General features: G+C 37.4%; 1 long non-coding RNA gene across 1 annotated transcript; it reads left to right on the top strand.

The window, feature by feature from the left end:
• The first annotated feature begins 694 nt into the window (after positions 1-694).
• On the top strand, positions 695-13747 carry LOC112611034. The gene is made up of 4 exons (XR_003116529.1): positions 695-765; positions 6414-6505; positions 10830-11808; positions 13369-13747. It is a non-coding gene; the product is annotated as an uncharacterized LOC112611034 (long non-coding RNA).
• The last annotated feature ends 788 nt before the right edge of the window (positions 13748-14535 follow it).

Consider the following 14535-nt stretch of genomic DNA (forward strand, 5'->3'; position numbering starts at 1 on the left):
AATAAGCAATGCCTCCACTCTGGAGCCTCTCTGAGTATGCAATATATAAATGGTATACCGTGCAGGGAGCAATATTTCCTTACCTTGGTCATTACCAACCTTAGCGTTTTCTCTGGCAATTATCTGAAACAGAGCAATAACGTGGAGTAATGATCTTGGCACACTTGAGACCCTGGGAGGATCAAAGAGGCTGATGTGACAGTTCATGAAACAGGGAGGAAGCAAAGCGTCCCCTACTGCCAACACTAACACAGCTATGTGCTTGAGAGTCTGGGAGAGCCCAGTTGCCAAGTGTCTGCCTGCATTTTCTTTGAGGGGGCCAGCCCCAGAGCAGGTCAGGAAAATTGTGGCTTTTATCAAGCAGACACTGTGGCTCTCTTTGAGGATGGCCAAAGACTCACTCACTGCTAGTAACTGCAACACATGTGGTCTTTTAAAGAGAGGACATGAATATTTTCATTAACTGGGAAACAAGGTGCCCACATGAGACTTCATTTATTTGGGAGACTTAGGGCAAGGCTGAAAGGGGCAGGATGTTTATAAAGAAATTAACAGTGAGGGCTCTGGAGACAGACTGCCTGGGTTTTAATCCTGGCCCTTTAAGTTACCATTCTGTACAAGTTACATTTCTGTACAACGTAAGCAAATTCTAACCTCTCTGCCTAAGCTCCCTATCAGTAAAATGAAAGTAATGGTAATACCCACGTCACAGGCTGTCCTGGCGATTAACATGTGAGAAGTACCGAGAACAATGCTTGGCACATGGTAAGTACTCAATAAATGTCAACTGCTATCGTTATTTTCAGGATAGGAGGGTGGTATCCAAATCCTGGGCTTACACAAGGGGTTTTTCATTGAGAGAAGTCCACAAAGGTAGAAAGGGTAGTCCTTGGTGAGCCTTAAATGGACTTGGCCAAAGAAGTTTACATTTTTATGTAGCCTGGGTGACAGAGCGAGACTCTGTCTCAAAAAAAAAAAAGAAAAGAAAAGAAAAGAAAAAAGAAATGGGGCCTTCTGAGGAAGAAACTGGTAGTGCTATGGATTTTGAATTAGAGGGATGCTGCAGAAACTGACCCTGAGAAAATATCCTGCTTTATGTCGAGCTCTTCCCCATAGAACACAGAAAGATTTTTCTATCATTATTGTGTCCAGCATATAAGTATTAAAAACTAAAACATCTTGGTAATTTAACAAAATTTCTTTACAAAACACTAATTCCTCAGAGTTTTACAAGTACAGAGTACCTTTATATAGAGCATATTATAATGAAGCTCATAATAATTTTCATAACAAATGTGATTTGGCAACTGAGAATTCTCTTTTAAGAAGATTCTGTTTTCCTAGTTCCATGTACTTTTTTAATGGTAGAGCTGACATTTGGATCTGTGCAACTATGTGTAAAATAGATCTTACACATTTTGGCCAAAAGACCAAGTTATTTCAATTACACAAATGTATGAGAAGAAAGTCCAGTATAAATAGCTTTTTCAAATACTCCTCGAAATTAAATTCAAAATGTTACTCCAAGTGTTAAGTCACAAATTCTACAAATAGAATGATTTGCAGAGGCCCAAATATTCCATTTACATTATATTTGGAACACTAAGCAACTTGAATTTAGGTCCATTTTTTTCTCTGTGTGTTTGTGTGTGTGTGTGTGTGTGTGTGTTTTATACTTTAAGTTCTGGGATACTTGTGCAGAACGCGCAGGTTTGTTACATAGGTATACACATGACATGGTGGTTTGCTGCACCCATCAACCCATCATCTACATTAGGTATTTCTCCTAATGCTATCCCTCCCCCAGCCCCACACCTCCTGACAGGCCCTGGTGTGTGATGTTCTCCTCCCTGTGTCCATGTTTTCTCATTGTTCAACTCCCACTTATGAGTGAGAATATGTGGTGTTTGGTTTTCTGTTCCTGTGTTAGTTTGCTGAGAATGATGGTTTCCAGCTTCATCCATGTCCCTTCAAAGGACATGATCTCATCCTTTTTATGGCTGCATAGTATTCCATGGCATATATATGCCACATTTTCTTTATCCAGTCTATCATTGATGGGCATTTGGGTTGGCTCCAACTCTTTGCTATTGTGAACAGTGTGGCAATAAACATATGTATGCATGTGTCCTTATAGTAGAATGATTTATAATCCTTTGGGTATATACCCAGTAACGGGATTGCTGGGTCAAATGGTATTTCTGGTTGTAGATCTTTGAGGAGTCACCAAACTGTCTTCCACAATGGTTGAAATAATTTATACTCCCACCAACAGTGTAAAAGTGTTCCAATTTCTTCATATCTTCTCCAGCATCTGTTGTTTCCTGACTTTTTAATGATCGCCATTCTAACTGGCATGGGATGGTATCTCATTGTGGTTTGGATTTGCATTTCTCTAATGACCAGTGATGATCAGCTTTTTTTCATAGTTTGTTGGCCACATAAATTTGTTCTTTTGAGAAGTGTCTGTTCATGTCTATTGCCCAATTTTTGATGGGGTTGTTTGCTTTTTTCTTGTAAATTTGTTAAAGTTCCTTGTAGATTCTGGATATTAGCCCTTTGTCAAACAGATAGATTGCAAAAATGTTCTTCCATTCTGTAGGTTGCCTGTTCAATCTGATGATAGTTTCTTTTGCTGTGCAGAATTCTTTAGTTTAATGAGATCTCATTTGTCAATTTTGGCTTTTGTTGCCATTGCTTTTGGTGTTTTAGTCATGATGTCTTTGCCCATGCCTATGTCCTGAATGGTGTTGCCTAGGTTTTCTTCTAGAGTTTTTATGGTTTCAGGTCTTACATTTAAGTCATTAACCCATCTTGAGTTAATTTTTATATAAGGTGTAAGGAATGGGTCCAGTTTCAGTATTTTGCATATGTCTAGACAGTTTTCCCAACACCATTTATTAAATAGGGAATCCTATCTCCATTGCTTGTTTTTGTCTGATTTGTCAAAGAGCAGATTGTTGTAGATATTTGGCATTATTTCTGAGGTCTCTATTCTGTTCCATCGGTCTATATATCTGTCTTGGTACCAGTACCATGCTGTTTTCGTTACGGTAGCTTGTAGTGTCATTTGAAGTCCGGTAGCATGATGCCTCCAGTTTTGTTCTTCTTGCTAAGGATTGTCTTGGCTATAAAGGCCATTTTTTGGTTCCATATGAAATTTAAAGTAGTTTTTTTTTTTTTCTACTTCTGTGAAAAAAGTCAATGGTAGCTTGATGGGAATATCTTTGAATCTATAAATTACTTTGGAAAGTATGGCCATTTTCACAATATTGATTCTTCCTATCCATGAGCATGGAATGTTTTCCCACTTGTTTGTGTCCTCTCTGATTTCCTTGACCAGTGGTTTATAATTCTCCTTGAAGAGATCCTTCACATCCTTTGTAAGCTGTATTCCTAGGTACTTTATTCTCTTTGTAGTAATTGTGAATAGGAGTACACTCATGATCTGGCTCTCTGTTATTGGTGTATAGGCATGCTTGTGATTTTTGCACATTGATTTTGTATCTTGAGACTTTGCTAAAGTCGCTTATCAGTTTAAGGAGAGTTTAAGCTGAGACAATGGGGTTTTCTAAATATATAATCATGTCATCTGCAAACAGAGACAATTTGACTTCCTCTCTTCCTATCTGAATACACTCTCTTTCTTTCCATTGCCTGATTGCCCTGGCCAGAATTTCCAATACTTTATTGAATAGGAGTGGTGAGAGAGAGCATCCTTGTCTTGGGCTGGTTTTCAAAAGGAATGCTTCCAGCTGTTGCCCATTCAGTATGATATTGGCTGTGGGTTTGTCATAAATATCTCTTATTATTTTGAGATATGTTCCATCAATACCTAGTTTATTGAGAGATTTTAGCATGAAGGCGTGTTGAATTTTATTGAAGGCCTTTTTTTGCATCTATTGAGATAATCATGTGGTTTTTGTCACTGGTTCTGTTTATGTGATGGATTACATTTATTAATTTGCATATGTTGAACTGGTCTTGCATCCCAGGTGTAAAGCTGACTTGATCGTGGTGGATAAGCTTTTTGATGTGCTGCTGAATTCAGTTTGCCATTATTTTATTGAAGATGTTTGCATCGATGTTCATCAGGAATATTGGCCTGAAATTTTCTTTTTTTGTTGTGTCTCTGCCAGGTTGTGGTATCAGGATGCTGCTGGCCTCATAAAATGAGTTAGGGAGGATTCTCTCTTTTTCTATTGTTTGGAATAGTTTCAGAAGGAATGGTACCAACTCCTCTTTGTACCTCTAGTAGAATTCGGCTGTGAATCTGTCTGTTCCTGGGCTTTTCTTGTTTGGTAAGCTATTAATTACTGCCTCAATTTCAGAACTTGTTATTTGTCTATTCAGGCATTTGACTTCTTCCTGGTTTAGTCTTTGGAGGGTGTATGCTTCCAGGAATGTATCCATTTCTTCCAGATTTTCTAGTTTATTTGCATAGAGGTGTTTATAGTATTCTCTGATGGTATTTTGTATTTCTGTGGGATCAGTGGTGATATCCCCTTTATCATTTTTTTATTGTGTCCATTTGATTTTTCTCTTTTCTTCTTTATTAGTCTGGATAGCAGTCTGTCTATTTTGTTAATCTTTTCAAAACACCAGCTTCTAGATTCATTGATTTCTTGCAGGGTTTTTTGTGCCTCTATCTCCTTCAATTCTGCTCCGATCTTAGTTATTTCTTGACTTCTTCTAGCTTTTGAATTTGTTTGCTCTTGCTTCTCTAGTTCTTTTAATTGTGATGTTAGGGTATGGGTTTTAGATCTTTCCAGCTTTCTGATGTGGGCATTTAGTGCTATAAATTTCCCTCAAAACACTGCTTTAACTGTGTCCCAAAAATTCTGGTATGTTGTGTCTTTGTTCTCATTGGTTTCAAAGAATTTATTTATTTCTGCCTTAATTTCGTTATTTACCCAGTAGTCATTCAGGAGCAGGTTGTCCAGTTTCCATGTAGTTGTATGGTTTTGAGTGTGTTTGTTAACCCTGAGTTCTAATTTGATTGCACTGTGGTCTGAGAGACTGTTTGTTATGATTTCCTTTCTTTTGCATTTACTGAGGAGTGTTTTACTTCCAATTATGTGGTCAATTTTAGAATACGTGTGATGTGGTGCTGAGAAGAATATATATTCTGTTTATTTGGGGTGGACAGTTCTGTAGATGTCTATTAGGTCCGTTTGGTCCAGAGTTGAGTTCAAGTCCTGAATATCCTTGTTAATTTTCTGTCTCATTGATCTGTCTAATACTGACAGTGGGGTGTTAAAGTCTCCCACTATTATTGTGTCTAAGTCCCTTTGTACGTCTCTAAGAACTTGCTTTATGAATCTGGGTGCTCCTGTATTGGGTGCATATATATTTAGGATTGTTAGATCTTCTTGTTGCATAGATCCCTTTACCATTATGTTATGTCCTTCTTTGTCTCTTTTGATCTTTGTTGGTTTAAAGTCTGTTTTATCAGAGACTAGAATTGCAACCCCTGCTCTTTTTGCTTTACATGTTCTTGGTAAATATTTCTCCATCCCTTTATTTTGAGCTTATGTGTGTCTCTGCATGTGAGATGGGTCTCCTGAATACAGCATACTGATGGGTCTTGATGCCTTGTCCAATTGCCAGTCTGTGTCTTTTAATTGAGGCATTTAGCCCATTTACATTTAAGGTTAATATTGTTTTCTGTGAATCTGATCCTGTCATTATGATGCCAGCTGGTTATTTCATGTGTTAAAAGCTGCTTTAAATTTTGTATTTTTACTTTTTACTGATACATAATATTTTACATTTTAAGGAAGGTGGATGTGATGTTTTGTTACATGCATAGGTTGTGTAATGATCAAGTTGGGATATTTGAGGTATTTATCACTTTGATTATTTATTTTTTCTATGTGTTGGGAACAATTCAAGCTACTCTCTTCTAGCTATTTTGAAATACGTAATACATTGTTGTAACTATAGTCACTCTACTTTGCCGTTGAACAATAGAAGTTGTACCTTCTATCTAACTGTATGTTTGTACCTGTTAACCTACCTCTCTTCATCCCTGCTTCACCTACCCACCCTTCCCAGACTCTAGTATTTAGCATCTGTTTTTAAAAGCCCTTCCCATCTTTTCTCTCTCTCCTATCCCTTTTTCCTTCCTTCTTTCCATCAATAAAGATGTAATAAGTATCTTCTCTCTGCTAGATACTGTACCAGATGCTTCCATATTTCTTTTCATCAGCCCAGTGTTTTTGGTTTGTTTGTTTTCCTATTAAAGCTTCACTGTCAATGATGATAGTAAAAAGCCCCGAATAAAGCACCATAACAGTTGTTTCATGAAGTTCTCTTATACAGGCTCACACTTTATAAGAAAAGTACTATTGCAATGCTTCTTGGGAGATTCTCCAAGCATTCTTTGAGGCCTTCATGATCTCCCTTTTCAGTGAACCAAGTCCCCTCCAAGAAGAGACACCTTTGGTGTCAACTAAGATTCTTAAGAATTGGATCCTGGTTGTGATTCCTATGTGACCTGAAGGTAAGCCAGTAACTCAATTTATCTCATATTTGGTTTCTTAAACTAATATTTTATGAATACTTGCCACATAGTGCAAAATAAATAAAGTGTATATATGGACAAATCATTTGATTTTGGATTCTTTAATAAAAATAACAGAAAGGCAATAAAGTCAAGATTGAAAAAAGTTGTTATTTTAGTGTTGAATTCACTTCTTCCTTCATTGAGTTTTTCCACATCCTTAAGGAGCTTAGAGTAACTTTAAAAAACAAACAACTAAGTGACTGGAAAGTAGACATTAAGAAAGAGTGGTGCAAATTCTGTGCATCCTATGATTTAACTAAAGAGATCATCTCATAGTAGAGCAACACTGAAAACTTCTGCAGGGACAATGTGGTGCAGTGGAGAGAGCACTAACTTCAGTGCCAGCTGTGAGACCTTGAACTTGTTGGACCTCAGTTTCCACCTCTACAAAACAAGGAAGTTACGGTAAAATATCTATAAGATCTTCTCTGCACAAAATGCCTAGGATTCTCAGGACCACTTAGCAATAGCCTTCAGTATAAATTTCCAACCATTAATTTGAAAGTTCTTAGAATTTAAAATAGTCACAATCTCTGCAGTTCTGCTCTAGTCCACTTCAAACTCACACCTTTTGATGGGTTAGCCAGAGAACATAGTGTTTTCTCAGAGTTCTTTGTTCTGCATAGAGTTATGCTCCAGTTCTACTGCCTCTGGTTTACTTATTGCACATTGTACTAAAATTTGGCATCCAACTGTTTAATAAAACTCATTGCACCACAGTTGAAGGCTCCAGATTATTTACTACCTAGGGTCTTCTTAAATTTATTCCCACATAATAAGAGTGTGATAACAGCTGAAAAAACATTTCTAAAATCTGTATTCTTTTTCCGGAGGCAGTTGAACTCAGCTTTCAAGGTTTGACCATCTTATCAGTCATCAAAGAAATGTATGGCCAGGATCAAGTATATGGCTATTCTTGAACACTGCCATCACTTGTATCTAGGTGAAATTGAGTTGAATGAGCAAAGGAGTCTGAATAATACTTTTTTTCACAGCGTTAAGGTTTAAGATAATTTTTATAAAGTACTTGATATATGGGAGACACACAGTAGGTCATAGTCATTATCAAGGGATATATTGATTTATTGAGCTCAATTCTCACCAAATCTCATTCCCACATAAAGCTCTTGCTAAACAGAAACCTGCACTTTCCCATAACTATCATGCTTTCTTTTGCCTCTGAGCCATTTCTTCTGCCTGTTCCAATGCCTCATCCCACTCTTTTTAACTGATGAATGCCTATTCAACATTTGGAATCTCAAGATCCATTCATAAATTCAACAGTATTTATTAGGGACCTGCTATGTCCAAGAAACTGTTCTTGATGTTGTGGATATAACAGGGAACAAAACTCATTTGTGTTTTCTCCTAACATGTCTTGTAATTACCAGCATGCTCATTTTTATCCCCACTGAACTGTACACTTGCTGGGAGTGAAGACAATGTCTCTCTTAAAAATGCAGCACTGAAAAAAAGTCTGGCACAAAATAGCTGCTCAATAAACACTGAGCAAATAATATTAAGAATAAGAAATGAGAATACATAGAAAGATGAATGGGACAATACCTTGGTGGTGTTATTAGACTACTAATTACAACAGTAGCATATGAAGACACTATTCAGGCTGTGATCAACTGAACCCTAAAAACCTTTCTGATATTCACCTTAACTTTATTCTCAAAAATCACAAAACAAATGTATTAGTCCATTCTCACAGTGCTATCAAGATACTACCCAAGGCTGGATAATTTATCAACAGAGGAGTTTTAATTGATTGACAGTTCCACCTGGCTGGGAGGCCTCATGAAACTTACAATCATGGCGGAAAGAGAAGCAGATACCTTCTCTACAAGGCGGCAGGAGAGAGAAAAAGCATATGTAGGAGGAAATGTTAAACACTTATAGAACTATCAGATCCTGCGAGAACTCACTATCACAAGAACAGCATGGGGGAAACTGCCCCCATGACCCAATCACCTCCCACCAGGTCTCGTCCTTGACACATGGGGATTATGGGATTATAATTCAAGATGAGATTTGGATGAGGACACAAAGCCAAACCATTTCAACAAAGGAGAATTATACATCTGTTTCAGTCTAGGTACAAGTTTATATTTTTCTAGAATTTTTATCCTTTTACCACAGAGGGAATATTTTTTTAAACAAGCTTTTAAGAAAGCCACTAAGGCAAGAGAGAAAAACGAACAGGACAGTTCCAAAGGAGCTGAGATATAGACTAATGGGTCTTGCAGGGTATTTTCAAAAAACTAGTCAAGACGGTGGCACTTGTGGAAAAGGAGCATGAAAGGAATATCATGGAAAAGGAAGAAAACCTAAAACAGCAGAAAGAAAAAACTTTTATTTAAAAAAAAGAAGCACTATGGAGGAAAGACATCAACAATTACAAACATGAAAACAGCAAAAACAGTAAAAGTAGTAAATGCGATTACAGATTATACATACAATTGTTTTATTTGATTTACTCAGCAGCTCTGTGGGTTCTGTAAGAGAGGAATCATCCTCCCCATTTCACAGATAAGGAAACCAAGGTGCAGAGACTTGCCTAATTACATAGCCAGTAGTCGAAGTTCTCTAACTTATGATCTAAGAATATTCTCACATAGAAAAGGGGAAAGATAAGATTAAAAAAATCAAAGATAAGAATGAAGAGAAGGCAGTGATTAATAAACGCTTGTTGCATGAGTGGGACAGAGATATATAACAGGAAAGACTGAAAATACAAATTTCAACTTCAATGGAGAATATTTCTCTGGGGTCCCTAAACATTTTCAAGACTTTGGCTCCTGATTCCTACAGATATCATTGTGGATATGATGTAACTAAGTGGAAGAAATCCCTATTCTTGTTTATAAATTAAGAGATTAATTAATAAATAGTAACTCAATTATTATTTGTTGACCACAGTAACAGTCAGGGTTGAGGCAGGAAAGAGATGGCTCACTCAAAGGGTAAAGAGCATTTAATGAAGGGATTATTTACACATTTGGAGGGAGGGAGAATAACTAAGGGACTGTTCATAGTGGGAAGTGGTCTTTACTCTTGCACCCCGAGGGCAATGAATGAGAGGGAGCACAGATCCCAGCGGGCGCTGCAGCCATGAGACAGGGCTGCTTGACAAGAGCTGAGGTCTCTGGGTCTCTGATAAGAGAATGCAGCCATGATGATGAGAGCAGAGAGAAGGATGCCGTGCCAAATACCTTCTTTTCCAAAAAAAGATAAAATCAAGAAAGAAAGATAGGAATAAAGGGAAGAGATGAAAGACTGTACTACATCAACAAAATGTGAAAAAGGAGGAAAAAGCATCTTTCTTAAGGTGTGGGAATTTAGAAAATGGGGAAATATATACAAACTTTAGTTATATTTTCCAGTTTTGTCCATTCATTCTGCAACAGTGTAATGATTCTACTACACTGCAGTCATTCAGAAATCTTGGGGTTAATGGGACAATAACACAGAATCCCTGCCCCCAAAGAAATCAGTCCACTAGGATACACATGCAAGTGAACAACAGCAACAAAACCAAAATAATATAATGTTATAAAAGATCACACAATTCCATGGTGCAAAGACAGCAAGGTGCAAAGACAGGTGCTATTCTTGGTAGAGCTGGAGAAGATTTGCAAGTGAGAGGGACATCTGAATGGCATTTTAAATCAGCAGTTTTGCAAGACCAGGGAAATAAAGGCATCTCAAGTATGGGGAGTGGCTTGTGTCCAACTGTGGAAACTCTAAAGGACCTGATGATTTAAGGAGCTGCAACAATTCAGCCTGGCTTGAGTTTGGGGTGGTTGTGGGGGAGTATTATACTAAAGACCATTAACTTGACTCTAAATAGCAGTTGCAGACTTTAAAGCAAGAAAGTGATATGGTTACATTTATGTATTAGAAAGACCATTACTGAAGTATTGTTTCCAATTTAAGGAATGGAAGGGGTGGGGAGGAGGAACAGTCAAGTATAAATTTATTTCCTCTAAATTTCTATCTTTCTGTCAGTCACTTTTTTTCATTTTTATTGTATTTGCTTGATTTTTTTAAAAAGGGGGGCGCATTTTAATCTGAGATAAGAAGAAGAGAAGTGCAGAGTGAAAGATGGGATTTATTTTCACATTGGTGTCATTGCCTTGCAGACATTCTGGTAAGGTCCTGCAGGTAAAGGAGCTGTCCTACTCAACGACTGACCTTGGTAGGACCTTGGCCACTGATCTGCATTCAGGGAATTTCACTTCTCTTTCCCTTCTAGATGTGGCCAGTCCATCACCAAAGCCAGGAAAGAGATATGGGAAGGAAGCTTCATCCCCTACCCAGTGCATCATTATTGGCAACAGTAAGAAGCAGAGCTGGGAATTTGAGAAGCAAACCAATGCCTTCTGCTTCTCTTCATTATTCCTGACAACAGATGGAAAAGAGGCAAACTCTCACCTTCTGTGGTTGCTTCTGATACTCATCCGGGAACCTCATTCTCAGTAGCTACAGATTTCCCTAATCACTCATCTTAACTTAACTTGACACTGCATTTTAGTACCTTTCATGAGAAGGGTCTTGGGAGGCCGTAAACCTACGTTGCTGGGAAAAGAATGTACTGCATTAAACAGAGCAGGAGAGGAGCTGCAGATTTCCAGCTCTCACAGCTTGTTCGCTTGTGGAGACTAGGCTGCAACGTGCTCTTGAAATCACTGGGGTGGGCCTTGTTTCTGAGGAAATAAAGAGGCCCCAGAACCTCCCAAGTGAGCGAAGAATGATTTCCAGATACTCAAATGGAGTGGCCTTCTGGCTACATGAGCTGGATGTGCTTGGCAGTCTTTCCATCTGGCTGGCCAGTATCCTGAGGTTAGCAAAGCAGAAGGGAAATCTTTGGGGAGCTAAAAGACATGTGCACGTGCCAGTATTTTTGACAAATGCTCAGTTAATTGTTTTCTATGATTCTTCTCCCGAGACACAAACTGTGTGCACCAGGCATCAAGAACTATCCCCATCCCACCACCCCAGATCCCAAGGGAAACTTCATAATTACACACATTTGGGCCAAGCATGTACCCCACAGGAAATGGACAGATCAGCCCCTAGGGATGAAAGAATGATGCAGGGCATGGGAAAGCAGAGAAATCTCCTGAGTGAGAAAGAAGACAAATTCACATAAGCCTGAGAGCTTATATACCAGTAGGAGAAACTCGGAATTTCTTGTCAGGATACTAAGGAAATGGTGGTCAGAAGAGGCCTGGGTAAGTTGATGAAAAATCTGTATTGTTCTATATCTGGTAAACAATTTAGTATTTGGAAACCACAACATTCCAGGATGGAACTCAATTTTGGATCAGTTACTGGAAATAGTGGCATATACAATGGGTTCCAAAACAGATTATGCATAAGTAGAGATGAATCAGGGGTCTAAACTTTAAAATCCACGATCTTCATGAATGTTTTTTTCCAGATCTAGTCCTTTTACGATTTTGTCTCTTTTTTGTTCTACAGCTTTTTCTAGTTATATTTAGCTCCTGCCATTTATTCATCAAATATTTTGTAGTTGAGCACTGTGTAGGATGCTTATGTACTCTGCTCTTGTTGAGTTAGAAAGCTTTAGAAGATATAATTCTCTGAATGAATGTTAACTGGATGAAAATCTCACCTGTACACACCGATGTTGCTTATCAGAGCAACAGACTGGAATAGTAAAGAGCCCCAGTTCTACTACCGACACTGCTGGAGAATTGGCTTCTGCAGAAGATAACTCAATTTCAACTTACAGTATTTTTGTCAAATGTTTTGAATCAAGAGATTTCTGCACTAGGTATAAAATCTAACCTCTCTATATATGTTTTTAAAGTAATTTTTGTTTGCTTCCACTAAAGGTAGATTTTACAAGCAATGACAACATAACACGTCAAGTCAATTTAAAGATCTGCAATCTAAATAAGTTTCTTTACGACAACTAAGATAATGAGTTACTTATTTAAGGATTGATTATCCATTCTCTTTGGAATTCAAAATTTTCAGAGAGAATAGAAATTCCTCAAAAAAAAAGTTGAATTTAAAAGGAATTGAAATCATAAAGATGAAACAGATATGTAGTTGGTTAATAGATTTTACATGCCTGAGAAAATCTGTAAATAACTTCAATAAAATGTTTACTGAAAGAACAAGAGTACAAGAGAAGCAAGTATCAACAACAATGGCAAATCTAAAAAAAAAAAAAAAAAAACTTGAACAAAAAATTTGTCATCAGGAAATAAATGAGTCAGATGAGAAGCAGTATTGGTAAATTCAAGTTTAAACATTTGACCAAGACATTCAACATAAGAAGTAGAAGTCGAATAAAATGAAATAAAGGCAAGAAAAAGAAAGTTTGAGGCAAAGGCAAGTAAAGGAAAGAGATTGAACTCATTTTTGCTTTACAAAAATATTTTAAAAATAAAAACTTTATGATTGTTTAAAATCACATTAACTTATTTTAGAAAAAAAAAAATGCTTTATTTTGTTTTGGCTTGTTTTTCAACCAGGAGATAGCCCAGTCTGTGTGAAATAGAAATATCAACCAGAAAGTTTTGTTGGATTAAAAATATATCACTTCAGCTCTGAAATTAGTATAAGGCTAATTAGTATAAGGCTATGTGCATAGAGTGCCCTTTAATAAGCAGTAGTAAAACATTTTAGAATGCTTTGTTTGAAAAATAAAAAAATCCCTCAATGAAGCCTCTTCCAGACATGTGTCATGGGTTTTTTGTTGCTGAATTCTTCCATATTAACAAACTAAGTTGCTCTTCCTTTCATTCCTTTGGCCACAGGACAGATGAAATTCACCAAAGTCTCTACCACAGACATTCTCAGATGGTCCTAATAAAAAGAAGAAACCCAAACCAGAACTGGTGGTCCACATTGTGAGAGTTGCTGAATATCATCACAAAGCAATAATTATCCAACAGCATGCTTGGTGGCTCAACATTCTGAAAGGCAAATGTCAAGGGCATATAGTCTCAACCATATTGCTAATGGGAGCTCATGTTTTTTGTGTTGGGTGGTCTTGTGTTCTGCCTGGTGGTCTTTCTTCTGCCTGCTACGACAGCACTAATGATTTCATGTACACAATATTCACTTGTCTCCCTGTAGTAGTGCATGACAAGTCATAAAAGACAGACTGCCCAGAAATGACACTGCAGTATTCCAGACATTTTCTCTCTTGGTGGTGACAGTTCCAAATCAAGCTGGCTCAGTGCTTTTAAGTCAAAGCATTTGTCTAAGTGGTGGTTCAAAACACAGTCTTAGATCTGGAAAATCAAACTAGGCTCTTCTCACTTCTCGCATCACTGCTGGTAATAAATATTCAACTGCTGGACCACAGATAGCAGATTATGACAGATGACACAGAATAGAATCCAACTCTTTCTTTCTTAACTGTGAAGAACTCATCTTTTGGTTAGAGAGATTTCACTACCTTTTAATAAGCATAAGTAGATCATTTTACAGACTTTCTTCCACACTCACTCAGGATTTTTTTCCCAAATTCCCACAAAGAGTAGCAAGGGAAGCTTCATAGCTGCACAGAATATTAATATAATTTCTGTTCAGAGGATCAAAGTATCACATACTTAAAAATCAATCCAGGCAGTTATCCCAGCTTTAACTCTAAAGAATATATTAGAACATTCTTTATCAGAAGTTGACCTACAATTCTGGATAGGGCAATCAGACCAAGAATTTACTCTCCATAGACTTGGGGCCATCAATTAGATTAGGTTTGGGGAATTCAGTGCTCTCCCCATAAACCACCCATCCCAAGTGATCTTCCTGCAAAATCCTACACTCACTACCTCTACCATTCACTGGCCACATTATTACTTTTGGCCTTTTATTGAGGTTACATTTTCATAATAATTCTTTTGTTGAATGAACATAAATTGAGTCTCTATTAAACCTTTTTAAGACCTAGAAAAAGCTTCTAAAACAGAGTGATA

This window comes from Theropithecus gelada, chromosome 1 (assembly GCF_003255815.1).
Source record: "Theropithecus gelada isolate Dixy chromosome 1, Tgel_1.0, whole genome shotgun sequence".
NCBI classification, from domain to species: Eukaryota; Metazoa; Chordata; class Mammalia; order Primates; family Cercopithecidae; genus Theropithecus; species Theropithecus gelada.